Source organism: Ambystoma mexicanum, chromosome 11 (genome assembly GCF_040938575.1).
Source record: "Ambystoma mexicanum isolate Mex_15411 chromosome 11, UKY_AmexF1_1, whole genome shotgun sequence".
Classification (NCBI taxonomy): Eukaryota; Metazoa; Chordata; class Amphibia; order Caudata; family Ambystomatidae; genus Ambystoma; species Ambystoma mexicanum.
In genome coordinates this window covers 1,217,804,789-1,217,830,757 of record NC_090934.1, presented here as the reverse complement: position 1 = coordinate 1,217,830,757, position 25,969 = coordinate 1,217,804,789, and positions in this window count along the sequence as shown.

Here is a 25,969-nt window from a genome sequence, read left to right as displayed (position 1 = left end):
TTGTTTCAAATGTAATGTAAAGTGGGATTGTATGCATTTTGGGTGTGGCACAATTGGTCGTGGCCGGGCCGAAACCAATTTTGCCGCAGCCAAAACCGCCCTGTTTAACCCCCACCACCCTCCACCTTCCCCCTACTTACCTTTTCACCGTCTGGGTCTTTTCTGGACCTGCGGTGTCAGATCCATCTCTCCTACGCAGGCCGGATCCTATGCCGCAGGGTCTGATTTTCTTTTCTTTATTTATTTTTTTGGTCCCCTGCCTCCATACCCCTGTAACCGGGGGACCACCCCTGCTACCCCCAAAGGCAATCACTACCAAACATGGGGAGCAGGGGACACCCCTGCAAACCCTGATCTCCATGTTTAGTAGTGATTGCCCAAAATGGTCGTTTTGAAACGACCAAATGGAAGCGTCCGAATTCGGCCAATTTGGGTAATACCGTAAAGTGGTCTTGCACAGAGCCCTTCTGCCAACAATGTTGGCCTGGCTGCGCATGGCTCACTAAGAAGGGAGGGCAGGGGGTGTTAGTCAGACAGAGGGAAGGCAGATGCAGAAAACTTTGGTGTTGATAGCTTCAGGTAGGAAGTACCCGTTACCTTTGTGTCGATATCAACATTTCTATGTTGTTTGTGGTTGCTATGGACCGGGCAGGTTAGCCATGTGCGCAGCCCGCAGATTGCGGAATGCAACAATTAACAGAATTTCAGAAGAGCGGGCATGTGGGAAGCGATTGCCAAGGATTGGAGTATTCTGAAGCGTCCGAGTGGTCATGAAATGAGGGTCATCTTGATGAGAAAAGGCCAGCCTGTAGGGGCTGTGCTGGTGATCCCCCTGCTAGACTTAAATGACACCCCACATTTGTGCGAGAGGTCCAAGTGCAATTAGATGGGGCAAAGGGTTTTTATCGCATGCTGATGCGGTGACTCCAGCTTGGGACACAGACAAGCGATGTGCTAATCAGAGGCGACAGTGGCCAAATGAGGTATCATCTACTTCCGGATCTCCTTTGGTGGAGGCAAGCACTCCAATGGTGAACCAATAGGTAGTGGTTCTTAAGATGGGGTCATTTTAACTGTTTGCGATTCAGCTTATTAATTGTACAGCTCAGCAAGACAGAGAAATTGCGTATTATGGTTAAAGCAGCAGCGAAGATCCTGGGAAATTTGGGGGATACCAGAAATTATTCAAATGAGGCTTTGAGTTGGCGGAAATTGTGATCACATGGAGGTAGTTGTGATAGGGTTATGGTTTACCTGGCGGATATACAGCTTTCACTAAATCCCATTGGTGGAGGATTCATTCGTTGGAAAAGCGGACATGACTGACAATATTTACAACACTTGAAACGTCCTTAAGCTTTTATCATCCTACTGGACAGAAAACATCTGCATCCCCTGTGCGGTAAAACTCTAAGATGAAAAAGACCACCCATGTCCATTAGAAAGACCACCCATGTACATTGGGTGGGGTTCTTCTATACATTGCAATGTGTGCCCCTCTCCCCACATTCCCACGCAGGTACTACACTAGAACCTGGCAAGAAATACACTAGTGCTAGGCTGTAATCTGTGCCTTATTACCTGTTTTGTATTTTTTTTATTTTATTGTTAATGTATAGCGTGCTTAATACCAGCAAGTGCTTTCTATGTGTGGGATTGTATTTTTAATTTGTGTTGCACCGCGTTGTGCTGCTTACTAGACAAATGCGTTGCCCCAGAGCTATAGAGTACAGCCTGGGCATTTAGCCTCGCTGCCAAACGTTGAAACTGTTTCGACAAATCTCTTCCTATGACCTTGGACAAAGTGTTACACATACTTCAGGGTATAAGTTGGATGACCTTCGGACCTCAACAAACCTCCCTTTGCAGTACAAACCAACTCCTGCTCCCATGTTTCTCAACTGGGCGCATGAACAAGTCAAGACAGTGTCCAAATGCATGTCCAATTGGATCATTATTATCATTGTTATAATTATGAATCCATTCCTATAGGCTAGCACAAAAATAGGAGATTTTCTGTGAATTCTGTATAAAACAAGATCTGAAAAACAAAAACCTGTTAAAATCTCACCCGCCCAAACAGAAGCACATATTATACGTGTTATGATAAACTTTCTATGCGAAGCAGACGCTCAACACCTCAGAGGTGTGGGGCTGCGTGCACATTCTGACAGAGCTGCCAATGGCTGAGGAATAATACCTATTATTAGCCTTTAACAATGCAATTTTATAGAGTCGAACACCCAAAGGTGTAAAGGAAAATACAGATACTTTGGTCTGAGTCTTCTTCAAACTTCTGTGTAAATACAGCTTCCGAGAATTTCTTTGAAGCTCACATCTTTCCTCGAATCACTTGAAGGGCATTGTGGCAATCTTTTTGTCAGATAGACCTTATTACACCCATGCATAACTGCGCATCCCTCCCATCAAAAGGGCCAAAGCAGGTGGGCTCGCTTTCCACACTTAGCACCCAAACTATGGAACGCCCTACCCAACGCATTAAGAGCCACGATGCCTGAGGGCTGGTGTGCGCTTTATAAATGCTAATAAATAAATAAAATAAATACATTATACTTTTTGTTACTTTTTTAAAATCACATAATGCTCAGGGACGTCATTTCGCCAAAATGCCAGGGGTAGCGGAAGTGACATCACACGACCCTTGACCTCCGATGACATCACAGGATATCACCCAACCTGTGTTGGTACTCATTCACTCCAGAAGTAAAGAGCCACATGGTGCTGGCCACAGCCCAGGAGCTTGCATTACCCCCCAAAAAAAAACATAGTTTTTTTTTTTCGTTTTTTTTTAAGACAGAGGTCGCAAGGGAGACCACAGAGGTCGCAGGGGAGAGCTCAGAGGTCGCAGTTGCGACCTCTGGCGACCCCTAAATGACGTCCCTGATAATGCTGTGACAAACCTGGAACTAAAGGCCATGGTTATAAATAACACCATTGATGATGTTATTTGTTTGGTGACAACGTTTTTATACTTGGTCAAATCATCAGCGCCGGAAAGTGGCAGAGTGTGGCCCCACCAGGGGTTTCCGTACGATACTTTACAAGGACAGCGAAAAGGGGAAGTAGCAAAGGAGGAGAAAAGGGGGGCAACAAAGGGCAAACAGGGCAAGACAAAATAGTGGCTAGGGAGGGGTTATGTTTCTGATATCATATGTGAGTCCAGGAGCAGTACATTTGAGATGTGGAAAGTTGCGTAACATAGCATAAAAAAAGGACCCAAACAAATGTAACCAATGAGCAGTGAGTCAAGAAAGCAGGGATATCTTCGTCGGCTGAGGATGGAATGGGACCAAACAGCAGAAATAACATCGAGGAGAACAGAACATAGAAGTGAAGAGAGGTCAACTGGATACACAGTAGAAAAGAGGGAGACATGAGCCTATTCAAGGACAGATGAGACTGCTAGGGGTGGCTGTGCAGACATTGGTTAAGGCAAAGGCAATATCAGCATATATTAGCACATCCAGCAAGACTGTCTTTTTACAGTGGCAACACTGACATTATTGGGCACAGCCAACAAGAGTGTTTTCCTGCAGTGCCAATGCTGGCATATAGCGTGGGCAGAGGCAAAATGGGTTGGGAAATGCTCTTGTGTTCTAGCAGTGACCTGAAACCTATTGGATGTTTTGATGCACTACCCCACAGAACCAATTGTAAAATGTACCACTTTTCAAACCATGTTTAACAGTCACTAATTATGGCGAATCTCTTTGCCACTTCAGTTAAAAACGTCAGCAGTTGCCAAGACCCATTTTAGCACACAGGCAGACCTACAGACGCAAGCACCCCAAAGGACCCCCCACTTTTCATGCTGTCGCACTCAGCAGGTGTCGAGCCATCTCCTTGAAGGCCACCTCCTGGACTAGCACAGTTTCTGCAAGGCATAAGCACAATGAAAGACCTTGAGTCAGTGACAGTGAAACACAGGTAGGTGTGCAGGGTTGGAAGGAACAAGAAGCATCAGACTGGATGTTGAAGAGACTTGTTGGGTCCACTGAAACAAGTGTTGCCTATTGCAATGACCAATAGTAGCCTGAAAGGGTTCCATAGGAGGCCTTAACATGGAAGTAAAAAGATCAAGTCATGGATGTTAAGATTGCAGGTGGGGTTTGGGTCTATTTGACCTAAAACATTTGACCTAATCACATTTGATCACATTTATTTGACCTTTTTTTTGGTCTAAAATGTGGGGGGAGACCCCTGCAAACCCCCCAACTTCCCGTCAACCTAATCTATACCCTTACCCACCCCCATATAAATATATTGAATTAAATTTGACCGAAAAAAGGTTAAAAGAAATCGATCAAATGTTTTAGGTCACATGTTTTTAGTTCAATTATGCTAATACCACACAAAGGGGTGCAGAAGTCCATATGTGGATTTCTTGGAAAACAACGATGGGCAAAGATATGGCTGCTGCATGGCTTTGGTAGAGTCTGCAAAGGTTGCAGGAGATGAGGAAGAATGTGCCTTGTGACTGACATTGTGGGCTGTGGAAGATAGGTGGCGGTTCATTGGACAGCTATCTGAGGAGGTGGTTCATGGATTGTCTTTGGTTCCTCTATGACGGTCTGATTAGAGCACTAGAATGTGCAGTGTCTTTTGGATGGATCTCTTGAGGGCTGCGTGGGAGAATGTTGGAGGCTACCTAAAGGTAGAGTAAATAGGGAAGGAGAACGGGATTAGGGAAGAGGGGACATGATGTTTGTCATATTAAAAGCTCATATCAGGCATTTACCCACCTTTCAGGCACCTCTAAGCGGGTAACAGAAGATTAGAAAAACCGGGGAAGAGTAAGAAAGAGGTACAATGAAAGAGAGAATAGGAAAAGGGGATATGGAAGATAGAAGAGGGAAGAAGGGAGGAAAATAAGAAGGCGCAAGAAAAGAAAAGGTCCCAACAGAGAAGGAGGGAACAGCAAAGCAGGGAGGAGAGAATAATTAATAAGTAAGAAGGACTTTTTACTCTGTGTTGCTTGCACCAAAGCACTGAGGAAGACCATAGGGGAAAAAGGCAACATGACGGGTGGAGGGAAGAAGGGAGAGTATAGGAGGGTACAACAATGAAAGAAGGAGGAACTATGGCGTTCACCCATTTTCTTTTCTGAAACAATTCTCATGAATTACATTAAATGACTGTCCAAAAATAAAGAACCTAATGAAAAATAACACCTCATCGTAAAAAAAATACAAAACTGCAAACACACTATTGTATCATTTGGAAGCCATCTTGGATTTCTGATAAATATTTTTACAGGGTTTGACCTTTGAACTCATTATTTAACATATCACCAATGCCTATCTATGTCATTATAGGATCCAAAGCATGTTTACTCCTTATTTGTGAGGAAGGATAGCTGAGGGGTAACATGTTTGTCTTCCGCAGTGCAACACAGGTTCGAATCCCGATCCTGCATGCGTTATAAAAGAACAATTATAATTATAATCCAGTGTCTCTACATCACATGGTTTGGTCCTTTTACCGCAGAGGACAGTGCATCATTTCCCCATAGTTTACTGTACAAGGCAGCAAAACATTGCGATGAACAGCGGATGAATCATAAAGGCTTTCCTCCTGACCAGACATTTAGTTCCAGTCTTTTGGTCCATTTACTGCAGCTTTTTGGGAGACCATATAAGTAACTCCAGGTAATTAGTGCAAATAGTCTGGCTTCCCTGCTCACCAGCCAATTAGTTCCCTTAATTAGTTTCCCCTCACCCCACTATCTAGTCCCCATAGTCTAGATTTACAATGTATCGTTCAATTAGTTCTCCTTGTATGGATTTTCATCTGATCAGTCAATTACATACCGATGTTTCTTCAGCATTCCAGTCCCTTAAAGTATAAACAGCATCAGCTCCCCACTGCCACAGGCAAACATGGCTTCACAAAAGCAACAGGAGTTTTAACTGAGAGAAAAATATTTTCCTGCCCACCATCTTCAACAGAAAAAAGACAGGTTTGTATTGTTTTATTTATTTGTTTACTATGCATTTGCAAGGCACTTATACATCAAGTAAGTTGTGTTTCAAGGCGCCCACAGGGCAACAGGGAGTGAACATGGGAATGAAAGGTAAATATAACAATGAGAGAGAGGCGGTTCTACTAGGCCTTGTAAGCATTCAGAACATGCAAGTGCAGAGAGAGAGGGATGATATGATATTTTATTTGTATCGTGCTCATACACACGTGTTTCAGAGCACGACGAGGCAAGGGGGGGAACGAGGGAGGACAAAACAACAATCTTAGTAGGCCCAATGACATTGAGAACGCGCAAGTTCAGAGGAGAGGGAAGGGGGAAAGTGCAAGGGAGAGGGGAGAGGAGGAAAGTGCTGAGCAAGTGATAAAAACAACAACTGTCAGTGCATTCAGCAGGTGGCAAGTTCAAGGTTTAAAGCAAAGTCAAGGGAGGTCTGATAAGTACAGGTAAGGGGATTGTAGGGTTACAGATACAGACCCAAGTGCAAGGGTTGCCAGGAGGCAGTGCAGGTGTGTGGCTGGGTGGGCAGGGACCTGGGCCTGAGCTTGAAATCAGAGGGTAGCCAGGTACACAGCGCAGAAGCAGACAGATCAGCAGGGAAGAGGAAGAGCGAAGGCGGTAGCAAAGAGGAAGGACCTGAGGTGCTTCCGGAACCAGAGATGGTTCCCCTCAAGTTTCAGAGTGGCAGGGAGGCTGTTCCAGAGGAAGGCTCCAACCGAAGAAAGAGATCTACCCCCAACTCGTTGCTTGGAGAAGCGACTGACCGTGAGGGAGGTGGAGGAGCTAAGAGCTCGAGTGGGAAGGTATTTACAGAGGGAGAGTTTAAGGTATTTTGGACGCAGGCCCCAGAAAGCCTTGTGGACTATGAAGAGGGTCTTGAATTTAACCCTTGAAGCCACTGGGAGCCAATGAAGAGATTTCAGGGCTGGAGAGATAAGATCCTTGGGCTTGAGGCCAAGGTCAAGTCTCACAGTCCTGTTCTGGATGAGTTGCAGAGGGTGGAGAGCGGAAGTAGGCAGATTTAGAAAGAGACTGTTGCAGTAGTCTAGCCTAAAGAGAACCAGAGCTCTAGAGACAGTAAGCTTCTGAGGGAAGGAGAGAAAAGGAAGAATACCTCTGAGAAGGTGCAGTTGGTAGTTTGACTTCTTAGAGACGTCAGAGATGTGAGGAGAAAAGCAGAGTGTGGAGTTGAAGATGACCTCGAGGTTCTAAGCCTCACAGGTGGGAGCAGGAAGAGAGCCAAGGGAGGCTGGCCAGAGAGTGACAGGAAAGGAGGTAGCAGGTGTGCCGATGAGGTGAATCTCCATCTTACTGGCATTAAGGCAGAGATCATTGGTGGCGCACCAGTCCTAGACAGTCAGAGATGAGGGAGGGAGAAGAGGTGGCGGAGGGAAGCCTGAAAGCGAGCTGAGTGTCATCTGCATAGCACTGAAAGTTGGAGCAGAGAGCAGCAATGCAGTGGGCAAGGAGGGGGGAAGGTATTGGTTGAGCAGCCAGGGAGAGAAGTTAGACCCTTGGGGAGCACCTTAAGTAGAGAGTGAGATGGAGGAGAGGAAGGACCCAAGTTGTACCTGGGAGGGTCAATCCGAGAGGAAAGAGGTCAGCCAGGCCAGGGCCTGATCGGTGATACCCAGGTTATCAAAGAGATGGCTAAGCAGGATGGCATGGTTTACCGTGTCAAAGGCAGAAGAGAGATTGAGTAGGATGAAGGGCTGTTAGAGTCAAGGTTGGAAAGCAGGTCTTCACAGATGTTCAGGAGAGCAGTTTCCGTGCTTCTGGCAGCTCTGAAGCTAGACTGATGGTCATAAAGACAACCATCAGATTCAGTGTGAAGATTAAGCTGGGAGATGGCCAGCTTTTCCAAGAGTTTGCCCAGAAAAGGAGTGATAGAAATCGGGCGATAGTTAGCCGGGCAGGAGGGGTCCACTGTGGGTTTTTTGAGAAGTGGGTGCACAAGAGAGTGCTTCAGAGGGGAGGGGAAAGATCCAGAGGTGAAGGAATGGGTACAGAAGTCAGCAGAGCTGGAGTAAGTGTGTCAATGTGGTCCTTGATGGTGTTGGATGAACAGGGAAGGACCTGTTTTGATTTGACTTTCATAGATCGGGCTTGTCTGAAAATCTCATCGGGGGAGAACAGAGGAAAAGATGAGAAGGAGGGAGGGCAGGCGGTTGCAGAGGGGCCAGAGGTATAAGAGAGAGAAGGGGTAGGAGGAGGAGAGGACGAGAGGGTGGACAGGATGTCCTGGGATTTTGAGATGAAGTGAGAGGCCAGGGCTGCGCAAAGGGCCTGGGAGGCGACAGGAGAGGAAGAGACTGAAGCATGGTTACCCAGCTCCTTGCAGATTTTAAAGAGTTCGGCTGAGTTGTTAGATGCTGCATAGACGCAGGCTTGGCTATGGGCTCTCTTCTTAGTGTGGACAAGGAGCCAGTATTGCCTTTGGAGCAGGTGGCAGGCCAGTTTGTCAGAGGATGCACAAGAACGATGGGTGGTTAAGTGCTAGGAGTAACACAGAGGGAAGTGCTAGCAACTGTTAAGTGCCTGGCAGACATCACTTGGTAAGAGTGGTCAACTTCCAATAAATAAGTTCAGGCCTGTGATAGCAGAGTCCAGTGGGTGTCCAAAGGCAAGGGCTGGGGGTGGGCAAAAGCTGAAGGGGGAGGGAGGCCAGGGCCCAGATGGACACATAAGGGCCCTGCTCACCAATCTCAGCGACTGTGAGGTTTTGCAAAGAACGGCGTGGGGGAAGGAGGAGGTGAAAAGGAAAGTCCTGAGGCACCATCCACTAACTACAAATACATCATCGTACTTAATTCTGTAACACACGTCTCCTCTTACAAAAACTACACGTTTTTATGTCCACTGATCACACCAAGGTAATCTAATCTGCAAATAAAGGCGGGGTGCTTGTAAATGTAAATCCTATACTGCCTTTTCGGGCATCTGCTGCCATAAACAAGACTTTATCATGGGTGCCATATATATCCTCCCTTTCCAGCACGCGCAGCGGAATGTAATGAAATGTATTTAATTCATATGAGTGGAAGCACCAAAGTGCAGAATATTGCTCCCGCATCCACAAACTCTTCCCACTGGCATAACATGATGAGTTTGTCTGCTCCTCATTGGTGTAGAAGCTCCTCCCATTCTCTGCACCCCCTTTTTCCTCCGATTTTCACCACATTGCCAGACACCCAAGAGCTCATTGTATCCGCTTCTCTTGAGCCAAAGCACAGACCTCCCACTGCATCTTGGACTCATCCTTCCAGGTCCTCCACCTCCCCCCACTCCTCCGTGTTCCAGCTAATTGATTCTTCAAGTGCCTGTAAGACAATTAGAATTTAAATTGCTTCTCGCAGAGGGCAAGAAAACATGCTACTTTCCGAATCCCAGATGGGGGAGGGGGGCTTGTCCCTTCTCTTGGCGTAGGCCATTTGCCTCGGCTATTCCCTCGTTGTTCGGAGCCAGGTCTCTAAAGAGGGAAATAAACAGGTCTATCTGTGTCTCTGCTGTCAGTAAAAGACTCAGGAACATCTGCACGAGCATTACATTCTCGGCACAACTGTAAAGACAGCCCCCACACCGCTAAAACACCATTATTATGCCCCTATACCGTGCCAAGTCTGCTTTAAGTCTCGGGCCAGCCTAGGTGGCCACATTTCAATATCACTGGGATCCCATGTATGCAGTTCTGGGCTTCCATTTAGCATACCAATGCATTCTGGGATTTGTAGGCTCTGTTAATTTAAAGTGATCTAATTGAAGCACCTGATACCAAGGATTTTTTATCAGGTGAACCCACGACTCAGTGGCGTAACACAAAATTTACTCAGTGGCGTAACACAACATTTGAGGACGCCCTGCGAGCCATGCTGAGGGCCCTGCCCCAAAGCTCCTTAACAAAGCACAGGGCACGCCACACCTGGACCACCACTTGTGCACAATGTCCATGATGATTATACCGCTGCAGGAGCATGTACTACTGCAAGTGAAAGAAGCAAATATGTTTTTTAATCAGAGCTTGAATGTTTCACATAGAAATAAGGTGGCAGTGCCTGGTCCCCAAATATACCTGCCACCAGCGATGGCTGGTGAGTTGTTTTTGTTTTAGGGTGTAAATATTTGCCACATGTATGCGATTGCGACCGAGCATCTCCAGGGAGCCCGAAATAATGAAAATGGTTTTGGGAAGTCGGGGGAATTCTTCCCCCTTCCCAGAGAAAATGTTTTGAATAATGGGTTAAAATGGTGCATTAGACAGCACACAATCTGTGAAAAAATGTTGGTAAAAGGCTAGACACTTTGCAATCAGTTTTGTAGGATTTAGGGCAAATCATGAAAGTACAATAGATTCAAGTCACCAAAAGTGCACAGGAGCATTTCCCAATGTATTGTCATGCCGGTCCCTTCAATATATGGCAGCATAAAAAATCTTTTCATGCTGGCTGTGCCCATACATTTCCATGCTGGCTCCACCAACATATGCTGGTAATCCCATATAAGAACATCTTCATGTTCGCTTTGAGATTTCTTTTATAGTACTGGCACTAGGTACAAAGCTGGCTCTGCCAATATATGCCAGTACTCCTATATAAGAATATACTCCTGTTGGTTTGGCTGTTAAACGTGACATCTCAATAAGAAAACATGCCCAAACTGGTTCCAATGTAAGCCAGTCTAGACCCATAAGACCATGTATCATGCTTGCTTCGTTATAGATGCTCATTTAATAAAAGGTCATGCTACAGTAAGAAATATACAGGCAGCTACACAAAAACGTCAGTCTAGTGAGGTAATTCTAGTTATCATGCTTGCTTTATCAAAGATGCAGAGGAAAAAATATCATGCCACAGTAAGCAATTGTTAGACTAGCTGCACCAAATGCCAGTCTAACCAGACAAAAATACTCTAGTTATCCCCTGTCTCCCAGGGCATGCATGTGCACGTACACACACGTACACACACACACACATTCCTACTCACTCACCCACCATTCACTCACCCATAAACCACTCAGTCCACTTGCATGGCATTCTCCAAACAGGAGCGACATCCACTTCCATGGCATTCTCCACACAGGAACATACCTGCCCACCACACACACACACACTCACATTCCTACTCCCTCACCCAGCATTCACTCACCCATAAACCACTCACGTCCACTTGCATGGCATTCTCCAAACAGGAATGCACCCGCCCACCCAGAACCTTCAATCACACACTATCACATTTCTTCTTATTCACCCACCAATCATTGACCCATACACCTTCTCTGCGTCCACTCACACTGCATTCTCCACACAGGCACATACCCATCCAGAACAATGAAACACCCAGTACCACATTTCTACTCATTCACCTACCAGTCACACTCATACACCTTCTCTCATATCCACTCACACTGCATCCTCCACACAGACACGCACCCACCCACCCAGAACATTCAAACACACATTATCACACTCATACTCATTCACTCATCAGTCCGACATAAATCTTCTTACATCCATACTCACAGCATTCTCCCCACAGGCACACACCCACCCAGAACATTCAAAAACACACTATCAGATTTCTTCTCATTCACCCACCACTAACTGACCCATAGCACATTCATACATCTGACACACACTTCACACATTCACACTTACAAAATATACATCACATAAAAAAAACGTCTTACTTGTTTTTCTAGCTTTGGGCCGTCAGTTCAGGCCATCCTCAGCACCTCTGCTGCTCATAAACAGGGACCAGGAAGCTGGGAGAGTTTCCTGGTTCCTGTATATGAGCTGCAAGGAAGCCAAAGGAGAAGGGGTTGGAACTAAATATGGCATGTGACACATGTCATGGTCAGCTCCAACCCCTACTGAGGGCCTCCTTCTCACACTGCAAGCCCTTATGGGTGAGGACTGGGCCAAGGCCCCCAGGAATAGGTGGGGTGGGCCCCCCACAACTCAGGGGATGTGGGGGCGCCTGCCACACCAGTGGCAGGACTGCCAAAACGTTGTCACCCTGACAAATCGCTCTCCGGTTTCCCTCACCTGCCCAAACTCCTGACTCATCTAGTGAAAAAGATGACAGCCTCTACCAATGGCCTGGCCCTACGGGTCACTCAAGAGGCAGGTTCTGAATCATTGAGTCAGTAACCAATGCTGTACTTTCCAAAAGCTGGAAGGCTTTGCATCTCTGTAACAGTCCCCGGACTCATCCCATTCTAAAGATAAGAGAGTGCATGCTATGTTCTGTTATGTACTTGTGCTATATACCATGGCATGCTGCCATTTACAGTCTTTTACTGCTATGGCCGGTGCAAAATATCGTGACCCAACGTGTCTTGAAAGATAGATGTTTTGCTGCATCGATCACCAGAAACATGCACTTCTTCAGATGAATGGTTTGCTATGTCTGTGCCAATTCCCCGATACAGGGGTCTGCAACCTTTGGCTTGCCAGATGTTTTGGACTACAAAACCCACTAGTCCTAGCCAGCATAGTCAATGGTGAGGGATCGTGGCAGTTTTAGCCCAAAACATCTGGAGAGCCACAGGTTGTAGACCCTGCCCTGAAACATAACATTCCTCAGATGACAGGTCTTGGGCCCTGCTGCTCCCCAGAACCACACAATCCTTTAGATGAAAGAATCTGTATGACTGTGCTCATGCCCAGGGAATGCCCATCTTTTACATGAAACGTACCTTTGTGACAATCTCCTGATTCCTGTGGTCCTTTGGATGAAGGATTCAGCATCCTTGTACCAATCCCAATAGCTGCCCAGCCCTTTTGCGTAAAGATTCTTTTTCCATGACCCACCCTGTACTTTAGTTGAATGGTTCTGTCATTTTGGCAACCCTCTCACATACCCAGTTCTAAAGGTGATTGTCCTTTTATGCCCCTTGTTGGTTTGGATAGTTATGCAGCCCGACAGGCATCCAAAGGGTGGCTTCAGATCAGGCAGCAGGCAAGTGGGTAACCTGAAAAGGAGGTCTCAATGACCAACTACCTTGCAACAAAAAGATTGTCTCTGGAACCTACTATTGTCCTCAGTTTGTCTGTGCATCACTGCCAGTTCTTTCCACAAGTTGGTGCCAAGGGCAGCCAACTGTCTTGGCACCAACTGCCAATCTGTCTTGTCTTCCCTATGTCTTCCCCTTCCATGCATGTTTGCGCTTTGAAACACTTGTGTATAAACACATAATAAATAAACAATCAATGATAAAGATGTGTTGTACGCCTGAGCACTTTACATAGAACATGCATGCATACAATGCCAACCAACCAGAGTTGGAATGCATTTATCGAACCCAGAAGGATGAAAGGCTGAGTTGGCCTTGCCGGGATTTAAACCTGTGACCTGCAGACCACACACACATACACACACACACACACACACACACATCGCAGCAGCGAGCGCTCAACCCACTGAGCTATCTTACCATGTCTGAAGTGCTGTTCACTTCGGGTGGTTACATTATTTATTTTCTGGATTAACAAAGTGAAAAAGGCTTTTATCTGTTATCAATTCTCTACGGTACTTTAGGTGTGTTGTTTGGTTGGACCTTACATGCATAATCAGGATTGTTAATTCAATCATAGATGCCTCCGGGAGATGGTAGATACAAATTGTTAGATTCTTGATAATGTGACACTGGTTAGGCACTTAGTACATCATTCTAACCACATTGGTTTGATACCATTACATTTGTGGTGTTGCTTGTGAAGCAGGACTGGATTAAGAGCATTGGCAGAGTCCAGGCGCAAAAGCATTGTTGATAGCAGTGGCAATAAAATAACAGCAAGTTATTTACCCAGATATAACCCCGCCACACCATCTTCCCTGCTACTACTTGTCTATCCTAATCTTTCTATCCTATCCTGAAAACATTTAGTAACTTTTGTTTCACGTCCCACCTTTTTAACCTTTGAACCTCGTGAAAATAAAATAATAAAATAAAGGCTTTCTTTAGTCAATCTCAATTGAGACTCACACGCTCTCCTGACCAGAGACCTATGCTTGGTAACACTTTGTTCATAATGGACCAGGTTCTTCACTGAAGATGAAATTTCAGTAGAGGGCTGGGTGCCCACTGCGACTTAAACCAGTAGCCTTGGAAAAGCCCACAGAGGGTGAAACGCTTGTGGCATACAACTTACATTAATGAATTAGACAAATAAATGACATTTGTTATAGCCATTTATTTATTGAACACTAGTATGGTGCCGATCCACCAGAAAGGGTTTCCAGGCGCCACAAGACTAAGGGGAAGGGGGAACAAAGGAGTACAAACAACAATAAACGGTACTACTAGTGCCGCAAACAGGAAGTGTGGAGGGGAGGGTCAGGGCAGGGGGAGAGGGAACGTAAGGGCAGGGGGCATTCATGAGGGAGGGGGCCCCAGGGGATGGCTTAGATCTATGGGGGGCCTGTTAGGCAAAGTGCGTTGGGGGGACGGGATAAGGGTCAACAAGTGCGAGGAGGCAGGGATGGCCAGAATCTGTAGTCTAATCAGGAAGGGTGCCCAAAAGCAAGTGCTAATACAGAGGTACTGGAGCAGACTGGTCGAGGGAGGGCCTGGCCCCTGTTATGAATCAGAAGGGACCAGGCAGCCAGTTGCAGCAACAGGGGGGAGTTAGCAAGGAAGCGGAGAGGGAAGGAGGAGGAGAAAAGGAAGGGCTTGAGATGTTTCCAGAATTTAGGGAGCTTCGTCTCAAGCCTGAGTTGGGTGTGGTGGCCATTCCAGAGGGAGGCTCCTGCCAAAGAAAGAGATCTTCCCCCCACTCTCTGCTTGGAGAAGCGTCTGACCTGCAGGTTGTTAGAGCTAGAGTACCGAAGGACTCTAACAGGGAGGTGTTTAGGGATATTATGTTGGATGTAGCCCGGTCCCAGACCCCAGAAATCCTTATGGTTGATGCAGAGGGTCTTGAATTTGATCCTTGCAGACATCGGGAGACAGTGGAGAGATTTTAGGGCTGGAGAGATGCAGTCCTTGGGCTTGAGGCCAAGGATACGTCTTGCCTGTTCTGGATTAGTTGGAGAGGGCGGCGGGAGGAAAGAGGCAGATTAAGATAGAGGCTGTTGCAGTAGTCCAGCCTGGAGAGAACCAGAGCTCTAGAGACATTGGGCCTCATTACGACCCTGGCGTAATGGGTTTAACAGCGCTGGTAGAGCTGCCGGTGCCGTTAAACCCATTCCGCCCTATTACGAGGTCCCCTTGCGGGACCCGCTCTGGACGACTGGTCAGACCAGATGTCCTTCGTGGGTCCCGCGAGGGACCAGGGATCTAACAACAGGCCCATTATTAATGGGCCCTTTGTTATCTCCCTCCCCATTCCCATTGAGCCCCATGGGGGCTCAATGGGAATGGGGATGGTCTGGGTCTGGGTTCCCTGAATGGGGAAATACCGGGCCCTCCAAAGTTGGAATGGCCCGGTATTTCCCCATTCAGGGACCATGGACCCAGACCAGAGTTTGGAGGCAGCCATGACCTTATTAAAGGCATAGCTACCTCCAAACCTGTAATGAGGCCCACTGAGTTTCTGGGGAAAGGTGAGGAAAGGGAGAATGCCTCTGAGGAGGTGAAGCCGAAAGTGGTCCTTCTTGGCAAGGTCAGTGATATGCGGTGAGAAAGAGAGAGAGGAGACAAAGATGACACCCAGGTTTTTTGCCTCACAAGAGGGTGAGGGGAGGGGGCCCAAGGAGGGAGGCCAGAGAGTTGCCAGGGAAGGATGGGTGGGAGTTCCGATAAGAAGGATCTCAGTCTAACTAGCATTAAGACAAAGATCGTTAGCCAATCAGGAATGAGAGAGTAAGGAGAGGAATCAGAGGAGGGAAGCTTAAAGGAGAGCTGAGTGTCATCCGAATACCACTGAAAGTGGGAAGAGAAGGTGGAGATCAGGTGGGAAAGAGGAGCAAGGTAAATGTTAAAGAGCCACAGTGATAGGATAGAGCCCTGAGGGACACTACAAGTACAGACTGAGGTAGAGGAGACAAAATGTCCCTTTTGAACCTGGGAGCGCCGATTCGAAAGGAAAGAGGTCAGCCAAGCCAGTGCCCGGTCCGTGATGCCAGAGTATCACAGAGACGGTTTAGGAGGGTGGCATGGTTGACATTGTCGAAGGCAGAGGACAGATCAAGGAGGATAAGGACAGGAGAGAGAGTCGAGGTTTGCCAGCAAGTCTTCACTTGATTACATAAAGCAAAATGCCTTAATTCATAAATAAAATGGACTTATAGCTACTATGATAAACACTGTGGAATAATGTGCAGCAAATACATGTTTTTTGTGTTTGAATGAATAACATGGAATATAGGACATTCCTGATGATTAATATTAAATAATTGGAGATTGTGGAATCTGGTAATACTTATATTTGATGGGGAATTGTGAAGAAGTTACTTCTGCCCTGCAGGAGTACAAGGATGAGAAGAGGCTAAAAAGGCCACTCAGCCGTCAGACTTCTACAAACCAATAGCCAACACAATCATAAAGGTAAAACAGGTGCAGTCAAGAGATATACCTTCTTCGCCTTTTGTGGTAATGTGGGCGGAGGGAAGACTTTACTCTTGCGAGGGGTGTGAATGTGGTTCAGTAGCAAGCCAAAAAGTAAACTATAACAGTCCTAAATAAAAGAATGTCAAATGAAGGTTAAACACACCACGTGCAATAATAACTAACTAGAAAAATACTACACAAAACCCACCACTGAGGAAAGAACACAGAATAAGCAACGATAGTAGATGCAGCACTCTGGGTAATTAATCAGGGGTGAAAGGAAATCAAAAGCAACAATGTTCTTGAAAAAGGATATGTACTTGTGAGCGGAAAGGGTTCAAAGTGACCTAACCAGCCTCCAGGGCCCAAAGAATCGAGCAGTTAGTAGTCAATATTACCTTCTTTGAAGTTCTTGGTGATTCAGCTGTGCTATACCAGACTTCTTGGCGCTGTATGACGATCGGAGGAGAGCAAAAGGCACGAACAGAGGGTCCTGCTGGTACAAAAATGTTCAACAGTACTTGAAACATGCTCCAAGTGGTTCTGCAGTGAAAACTAGAATCCTGGCTGTTCTAGCTCTAAGAGTGTTGTAAGTTCCATTCCAATGGCTGAGGGGCAGGATGAGTCATTTTCCTTTGCTCCCAAACACAGGGGACGCTGGCACACAACAGCAGGGGTCCTCCAACACTGAGATCCTGGGCAACACTGTGGCTGGCAGAGAGTCAGTTTCTGTTTCAGCATCAGATCAATCCTAATGGTCCCTGGGGAGGGTTAGGGTGTAAAAGCAAAAGGAAATATCGAGGCTGAGTACCCCAAAAGTAAATACACCAAATGCGGGTTTACAAAGATACACCGATCTTTATTCAAAGTAACTGAACAGTTTTCAAAAGAACAAAGTATCAGATAGCTATCTGGCGCTCAGTACATCACAAAGAATACCAGCCCGTTCGGTGTGAGAAGTGAGTGGGGCTGTACACCAGAATATTCCCTCTTTTATTCAGTTTCTAACCTAATGTCCTGCCCCTCTGTACGTTAATAATTCCCAATCTAGGGTTCGTGCCGAGTTCACCTCTCACTCGCCCAGCTATATGCATATGGATCACATTCAGTTTACATGTTCAACAAATCACAATGGCAACAGTATATTCTCTGATTTAAAATAAGCCTTAGTACGTATTTTAATGCAATGCAGTTCAAGAAATGTTCATGTTTAGTATTTACACAACATTATGCTTAATATATGCTCGCTACGTTACGTTGGCACAGGTAATCCACGATCTACAGGTCAACGAAGGACAAGGTCTCATTACATGACCCTAACATTTGGCCTACGGGCAGTTTAGGCATTAACTTGCACTTAGGGGTCAAGACGGCCATGTTACAAACAGTAGAATGCTGTCGACCATTTTCGAACACAGGATGACTTTGGAGCGAGAATCAAAATGGCAGATGAACCTAAAATGGCGGCTAAATCGATCTAAAGTCAGGACCTTGCAACGCGGATTTCTTTGCAGAGCGACTGGGTTTAGGCCAATATATATAATAAAGGAGGCATAACATGATATACCGTTCAACACACCCTCCTTTTGGCCTAAGCCAAGCACTAAACTACTTCTAGTCACTTCACGAGTAACTCCACATCTCAATGTCCATACATGCTGAATCACTATCGGAGATATCAATTGCCATGAGGTCAGATACTAAAATTTCTTTCAGCACGAATTCATTGGAGCTCTTATCTGGAGCGTAAACCTTGCATCTTAATGAACCCATCGCCTGTGCACAACATCCTCCTAGCATCGAACACATACCAGGGAGACATTGTATACAGCAACAAAGAAACAACAGAATTCCCAAAATAATCAGCAAGACCAAAAGTAGTTTCCATCCCCAAGATCGCAAGAAGTCCCAAAACCAAGCCCTAAAATCCCAGTTTCCCTCGGAAACATGCACTTCTGAACTAAGGACATGCAGATTCTGTATTGCCTTAAAGATAGTTGGGGAGGAATCTGGAACGAAAACACAACAAGTGGACCCCACTAATTTACATACTTCACCACGTTCTGCCAGGATGACATCTAATGCCATCTGGTTCTGAAGTGCTACTAACCTTATTTCTTTCTGTTCTAGAGTCATATTATAGAGTGGTCCGTCTGATGGTCCTGTCCAGTACTCTTGCTATTCTCCTGATATCTTCAGAGTTCATTATTTGTCTCCAAAATGGCACAAAGGATTTAGCTACATCTCCTAGAACTTGTGCTGAAGTGTCACCATTCTTGTCCTGCCGCGGACGAGCCTTTGAAATTTCTACAGTACTTGCAATGAATACCCCGGGTAACAGGATCCCTAAATAACAAGTTCCCTGCCAATCCCTGGGTATCCATGGAAATGCTACATTTACGCAAACAAAGTAGACAGGTTCGCCTACGTACAAAGGTCTGTCCTCGCCAGTCAAATTCGCAACGTTGGCGTAACCTTTAAAATCACCCATTAACTGAGTACCATTCCTTTGTATGCAGAAAGAAACTGAATCTGGGCTATGATTAACAGTGTAAGAAGGAGGTGTGACATCCTTATTGCCTATAGGAGCCATCCTGAAAGAGATCAAAGATTGAAAAGGATGGGAAAGTCTATCAGAAGGCCTGATAGAAGCAACATTAAGGTTACTCCTATTTGCAAAAAGCGAGCATCCCAGGGGCGTCAGAACACGTTTTTAGAACTCGTTCAAGTTAGTCCCATCGAAGTTCCCCGAGATGCTATCGTTCCATCGGCCAAAGAATAGTGCTCTAAGAGAAGCATAGCATGCAGTTGTCAAAGGTAAAGGATGAATATACCAACCTAGCCCCTTATCCCTGTGTTGTGGTAAATGTGAACAGACCCAACAATTAGATTTGTTAAAAATGGCATGTGTAGCATTCATGATGAGTAGTAGTGTGTTGTTGTGATAACTCTGTCTGTGCTGAGATTCTCTAGGAGATAGAGTATGCAGATGCACGAAAGGAGTAGAAACAGTAGGTACATTTTCAGTAGGCAACAAATTCTCAAACGGAGGTACTTCTTCTAAATACCAGAAACCTAAAACAATGTCTATTGCAAAACCAATTAACATTATCACAAGACAGCAATACGTTTTCGGGCCCACACAGTGGATTGTCCATTCTCGCAGCTGTTCTGTACGAGCGGAAGCGGTTGCAGGCATCGTAGTCTTCAAACGAAAAGCACCAGTGTTCTTTGCTGGTGACCTCCAGGCCGAGCGTTTTCTTAGTCCTTCCACAAACCCTAGCCAACAGAATCCCCATATGTACAAATGGTCGGGCCAAAAAGACAAGCCCTTTGATGATTTTCCTCTCGATGGCACAGCCGAACCGTGCAGTAGGTTTATTTCCTCGGACACAGATCGCACCTTGTGCTTCCTGGTACTGAATGATCTGTGAACAATGTGTCGTCACTCCCTGATGGAAGCGACGAATCAAGAGCGAAATTGGATGCAAGACCCTGAACAGCTTCCGGCAACAAAACTATTGGAGAATGTGGAGATAAGGTGGCTGTTTACCCAGGCCCCACGGGCTCAGGGAGAGACTCCAACGCACTCTCGATGCTGTTTACTGCTTCAAAATTGTTGGTTGCAGTACTGGTGAGGGGTTCTGTGCCTTCTGTTGTGTGTGGCACTGGGTGTGGAATCCTCTTGGTATGCGACGCGTGGATTCAGTGTTTCCGGCCTGCTACCCGCACCGCAGTCTGTGTGACCAGCAAAACTTGGAAGGGGCCCCGTCAACTTGGTGCGAGGCATGAAGATCGCTCAAACGATTTGATGAGGACCCACTCCCCCGGTCATATGCTGTGACCGGGACCCTCGTACCGTACAGGTAAAGCCTCTCGCACCTGGTGATAAATCAAATACAGATTTTTAGTTAACTGGCCACAATAGTCAGAGAGAAGTACATTTTCGACATCTCGTAAAGAACGAGACTTCGGAACATTCCAAATATTAGCAGGCCTCCCCATAACCACCTCAAAGGGAGAGAGCCCAGTCTTAGTTTGAGGGGTTGTTCGCATAGATAACAACACGATCGGTAAGGCGTCCGGTCATTTTAGTTTGGTGCCGGCACACATCTTTGCAAGCTTGTTCTTGATGATGCCGTTGTGTCTTTCTACTAGTCCAGCACTCTGTGCGTGTCTAGCCGAATGGAACCATTTATCGAGCTGTAATCCTACTCATATCTGCAGAATTACAGCAGCGATAAAATGTGGACCATTGTCCGACCAGATGACTCTCGGCAACCTAAATCTTGGAAAATATTCCTTTAACATAGTCTTTGCCGTGGTCATAGCTGTGGCATTGTCATGGTGCATGCTCCAAAAGACTTGGAGCTGGCGGGCCTTTCCCAGTCACTGACACCCATCAGGGCTTATAAAGCCCCAAAGGGTAGTCCAAGGAATTCCTGGACTCAGTCCTGGCGCCGCTGGCACCAGGCTCATAATTTTCCACCTGGTAATGCACTACATCGGACCTCATAAAGCCCAGTCAAAGGGGGCTGAATCATCTGGCTTATCCTGGGTGTGGCTGTGGGACTACTTAATCTGTGATTGCAGAATGAGGCTGGAGGGACTATTTTATTGGAACTACTTACAAGGCTATTTAAACCACACACTACTGACAGAACACGCTTTGCGTTATTCTGCACTCCTGCAGCGTAATGCTCACTGTGTCTGCTTAGCTCCAATACCTGAAGGCCAGCAGCCACGCCCGTTCTGGAACTTCCATCCATCGGAACCTGAGAACAGAAGAATAGAAGAAAGAAACAGGAATTAATACTGAGTTTTCGACCTTACTTGAAGGATTCCATCTGAGCGGCCACTCCTTCAGCTGCTCTTCAGTTCACCGCACCTGCAGAAAAGAAAGCATCTGCAAGAACAGCTGATACTCACCCAGAGACCTTGGGATTCCTCTACAGCGGTTCCTCCGATCGCCACTCTGGAGCCACGCTGCACCTGTTTGCAGGAAGGAAAAGAACACAGCAGGTCAGTCGCGCATGGGAAGAAACCATTATAGAGACATTCGGCACGACTCACGAATGCTGTACTCACCCGCATAGAATCTGCTCAGCGTTGAAGGACGAGTCAAACCTTCATTAAAAAACTGCTCAAGACCACGCCTGAAAGAAAGGTGAATACAAGGTTAAAACTTGGGTAATAAAGACATTTAAGCAACTATTCCAAGCATCTATTGGTATAGAGACTTACCTGCTGAGTCAAGCAATTCAAGACTCCGCTACACCCCCCCAGGATCAGTGAAGAAACTTGATCCAGGGAGAGGCTATCATATTGCGCCCCTGCAAGAGATCGCAGGATGGAGAGTCCTCCACTAAACAAACCAAGGTGAGGCTGAAGCAGAGAGGGGGCATTAGGAGGTTACGGGAGGTGGGAACTCAACCCCGCTCCTCACGGTGCTAACATCCTATTTCGACCTTGTAGGCAAAAGCATTCAGGGAGGTGACAGGGAAGGAGAAGTCGTGTGCAAGTCTCTCCATCCAGCCGTGTAACGCCAGGGCAGACATCATTCCTGCATCTTCGAGCGATGCCCCTGAGGAGGCCAGGTGAGCGTGACAGGCATCTTTGACAGGATAGGCTTCAATCCATTTGCTAAAAGCACAGATGACGACTAATACATACTTGAAATTGTTGCAACGCTCCATCTCAATAAGATCAAAATGAATAACCTGAAAGGGGACAGAAGGTGGACCAAAGCTACCCCTAGGAGTTGATGTGTCCTTTCCCACATTATGCTGCAAACAAATCATGCACCCCTGAACGAAGCGCTCAGCTACTTTATGGATTTTGTCATTTACCCACACTTTTTGCAACATTTCAGTAATTTTACGAGCACATATGTGAGTGGGACCATGAACCATAACAACCATCATCATAATATATGCGTCAGGCAGTAACCACTTCCCTTCAACTTTGTCCACCCAACACCCATCATCATCCAGTTTCCCCAAACCCTCAGCCCACTTCTTAGATTCTTCTAATGTGGCATCGGCTTGGATATCCCTTACGGAATCAATACCCTCATCCAAAGTACAGGCATTTGTGGCGTCCCTTGAAGTATACATTTCTGAAGAGAGATCAGTTGCAGTCTGTTTGGCTATCTGGTCATCAAAAGCGTTCCCTTTTCCTACATGGTCTACAATTTTTTGATGCGCTGCGCATTTTATGATAGCTAACTGAGTAGGGAGTGCAAGTGCTGAGAGTAACCATACTATCAAGGAGCCATGTTGAATGTTTGTACCATGTGAAGTCAAGAAACCTCTTTCTGCCCATAGTCTACAGAAGTTGTGAACCACCCCAAGGGCGTACTGACTGTCAGTATATATGTTTACTGTAAGCCCTTCGGAAAGTTCACAAGCTCGGGTCAATGCTATAATCTCTGCAGCCTGCGCGGAGTTATGCGTGATTCTCTTTGTTTCCACGATCGTGCTCAATGTAGTGATTGCATGAGCAGCTGTGGATGTACCATCTGGAAGTTTGAAGCAGGAGCAATAGCAAAACAGCTCCCCTTGTGAATTGTTAAAAGGAGTATCCTTCAGATCGATTCTACCCTTTGTTTCTTGTTCGGTAGTGTAAAGGCAGTCATGTGACTCTTCGTCACTGAAAGCAGTACCTTGTGGGAAAGGTAAAAGTTCAGCCGGATTAAGAACACAACACCTCTTAATTTGTATGTGCAGTGCAAACAAGATCAATTCATATCTCGTTAATCGTGCGGAGGTGAGGTGTTGCGTTTGTGTTTTGTTCAGTAGAACATCTACAGAGTGAGGTACCATCAGGGTTAAAGCATGGCCTAGGACGATTCCCTCACTCTGTTTTACAGACGCAGCAGCAGCGACGACAGCTCGCAAACATCTTGGCAAAGCGCATGTTACAGGATCAAGGACGGAAGAAAAATAGCTGCACGGCCTATTGTTCCCTCCATGTTCCTGCATTAATACAGCCAAAGCACATCCATCATATTCATGCACATACAACACAAAGGCCTTTTCGTAGTTTGGTGTGCCCAAAACTGGTGCCGAGCACAATGCAGTCTTGAGCAAATCAAATGCATGCTGGTGTACCAGGTTCCACGGTAATGGCGAAGAAATGCCCTTCTTCGTCAAAGCCAACATTGGTTTAATCACTAGTGAGAGTTCGGGATCCGCTGCCTACAGTAAGAAGCCATTCCTATCAAGGCTCTAACTTCCTTCTGCGTATTTGGGACAGACATGCTAGAAATGAGTTTTATCCGTTCAGGGGTCAACCGTCTTCCCTCCTTTGACAGGAGATAGCCTAAATAGGCGACCTCCTGACAACAATATTGAAATTTTTTAAGCGAAGCTTTATGTTCATGTTTAGCCAAATGAATAAGCAACAACACAGTACCCGCCTTACAAGCGCTCTCTGAGTCAGCAGCTAAAAGCAAATCATCAACATATTGAAGCAGTGTACAAGTAGAGGGCAACTCAAGGGTATCGAGCTGCTCTTTCAAAGCCCTACTATAAATACTAGGACTTTCCGTGTAACCTTGTAGTGCATGGGTGAAGGTAAACAAACTTCCCCCTAAGGTGAACGCGAACAAGTATCTACTGTCTTTGTGTATAGGGATACTAAAGAAAGCGTTCTTTAGATTCACAACACTAAAATGAGTAGCTGAAGCCGGGATCATAGTTAATATTGTCGTCACATCAGGCACAATTGGAAATTGTGGAGCAACAATCTTATTGATGGCACGTAAATCAATTATGAAACGAAAAGTAATTGCATTATCGCCTTTTTTGTACATGGGCAAAATCAGACTATTGCACAAACTACCTGCAATTTCCTCAATCATGCCTCGATGAACAAAATCGGAGACTATGCATCTCAATGCTTGCTCACCATCGACGGAAATCTTATTCTGTGGAATATGAGGCTGCTTTACTCCAAGTTTCAAGACAATCTTAACAGGTTCAATTTGTAAGACACCGACGTCATTATCATCAATAGCCCACAAGCACTCCGGAACATTACTAAATTCCGGCGGCAAAGGTCTGGTCAATAATTGAGAGAAAGAAAGTTGCTGTGGTGAAATCGTCAAATGCAGAAGAACAATGAATTACCGCATTTAATTCCTTCAACAGATTCAACCCCAACAAATTCTCTCTACAATTTGTAGTCAAAAGAAATGGACAGTGGTCTGTAAATGGACCCAAAGTAATCAGTACCGGCGAAGAAACCGGACAGACAACTGCTGTGCCAGAAAACCCTACCGAAACATTGGTTTGCCCTGACAGTGGAATGTTTGGAACCCGTGAATGGTCAATGGAACACCTCTGTGCCCCTGTATCTATCAAAAATAGATGTTTCATATTTCCCACTAACATCTCAACGTAGGGACCTTTCTGATTAACGGGAATAGGCGTTGCTTCAAAACCCTGCTTCGGGCAATCCTAGCGAAACAGAATGTCGTCAAAAGGAAGTTCTTCAGAGAGGTAAGCAGCAGAAGGATGATCAAAAATGTTTCTATTATCCACACTCGATGCCTGATTGTCCTGCGAAAAAGGTTGCTGTGAATCCTGTGAAAACTGAAGTCTACCAGGACCCCCTACACCTGGGCGACCTCTGGATCATCTACCCATATTCCTAAATGTATTATTTGACCTCTGTTGGAGGACCGGGCATTGTGCACGCCAATGACACTCTTGTCTACAATACGCACACTGGTTAATGTTTACAGGACCCAAGGGCGCATTTCCTTGTGGAACGTACTGACCTCTAAATTGCGAATTACCCCCTCTAGGGCCTGTAACAATTTGCTGCAATAGGACTTTTGTCTTTAAGTCCCCTTTTCTCTTTTCAACTCTTTCTTTTTCGTTATTGACACGATTCTCATAGTACTGACCCATGTGCAATACTTCTGACGGAGACTTCGCTTGCCAAGCACTCTCGGAGGACATAATTTGCGACTGGATGTCAGGCAGCAATCCACACACAAATTTGTCCAAGATTAATCTTTTCCCAGACTCTGTGCCCAAATATTGTCCACTGAAATCTGAAAATACCTGTTTGAACTGATTGAAGAACTCGGTAGCACCCTCAGTCTTCCCTTGGACACAGGCAGTAAGCTTGTCCCAAATAATTCTCTTTTCGGGAATTATAGTTTTCAATTTCGTAACTATCCTGTCAGGCAAAGTTAGTATTAGCTGCGGCGGTCTTTCGCCAGCTGGCCTTTCTCCATCGAGTCTAACCATGTTAGTCCATGTATCTCCTAACCCTGGTATATCGTCTATAGTTCTAGTCTGCTTCCACAGATCAACAGGCAGGAGTACAGGAAAAAACAAATCAATATCACTTAGAGTGAATACTGAGGATTGCAAAACAGACTCAATTTCTTTGTAGAACCCTGTTGGATTCTTCCTAATGTCGGGAATAGATTGCTTGATGGTGTTCACTTCCTGTCTCAAGAA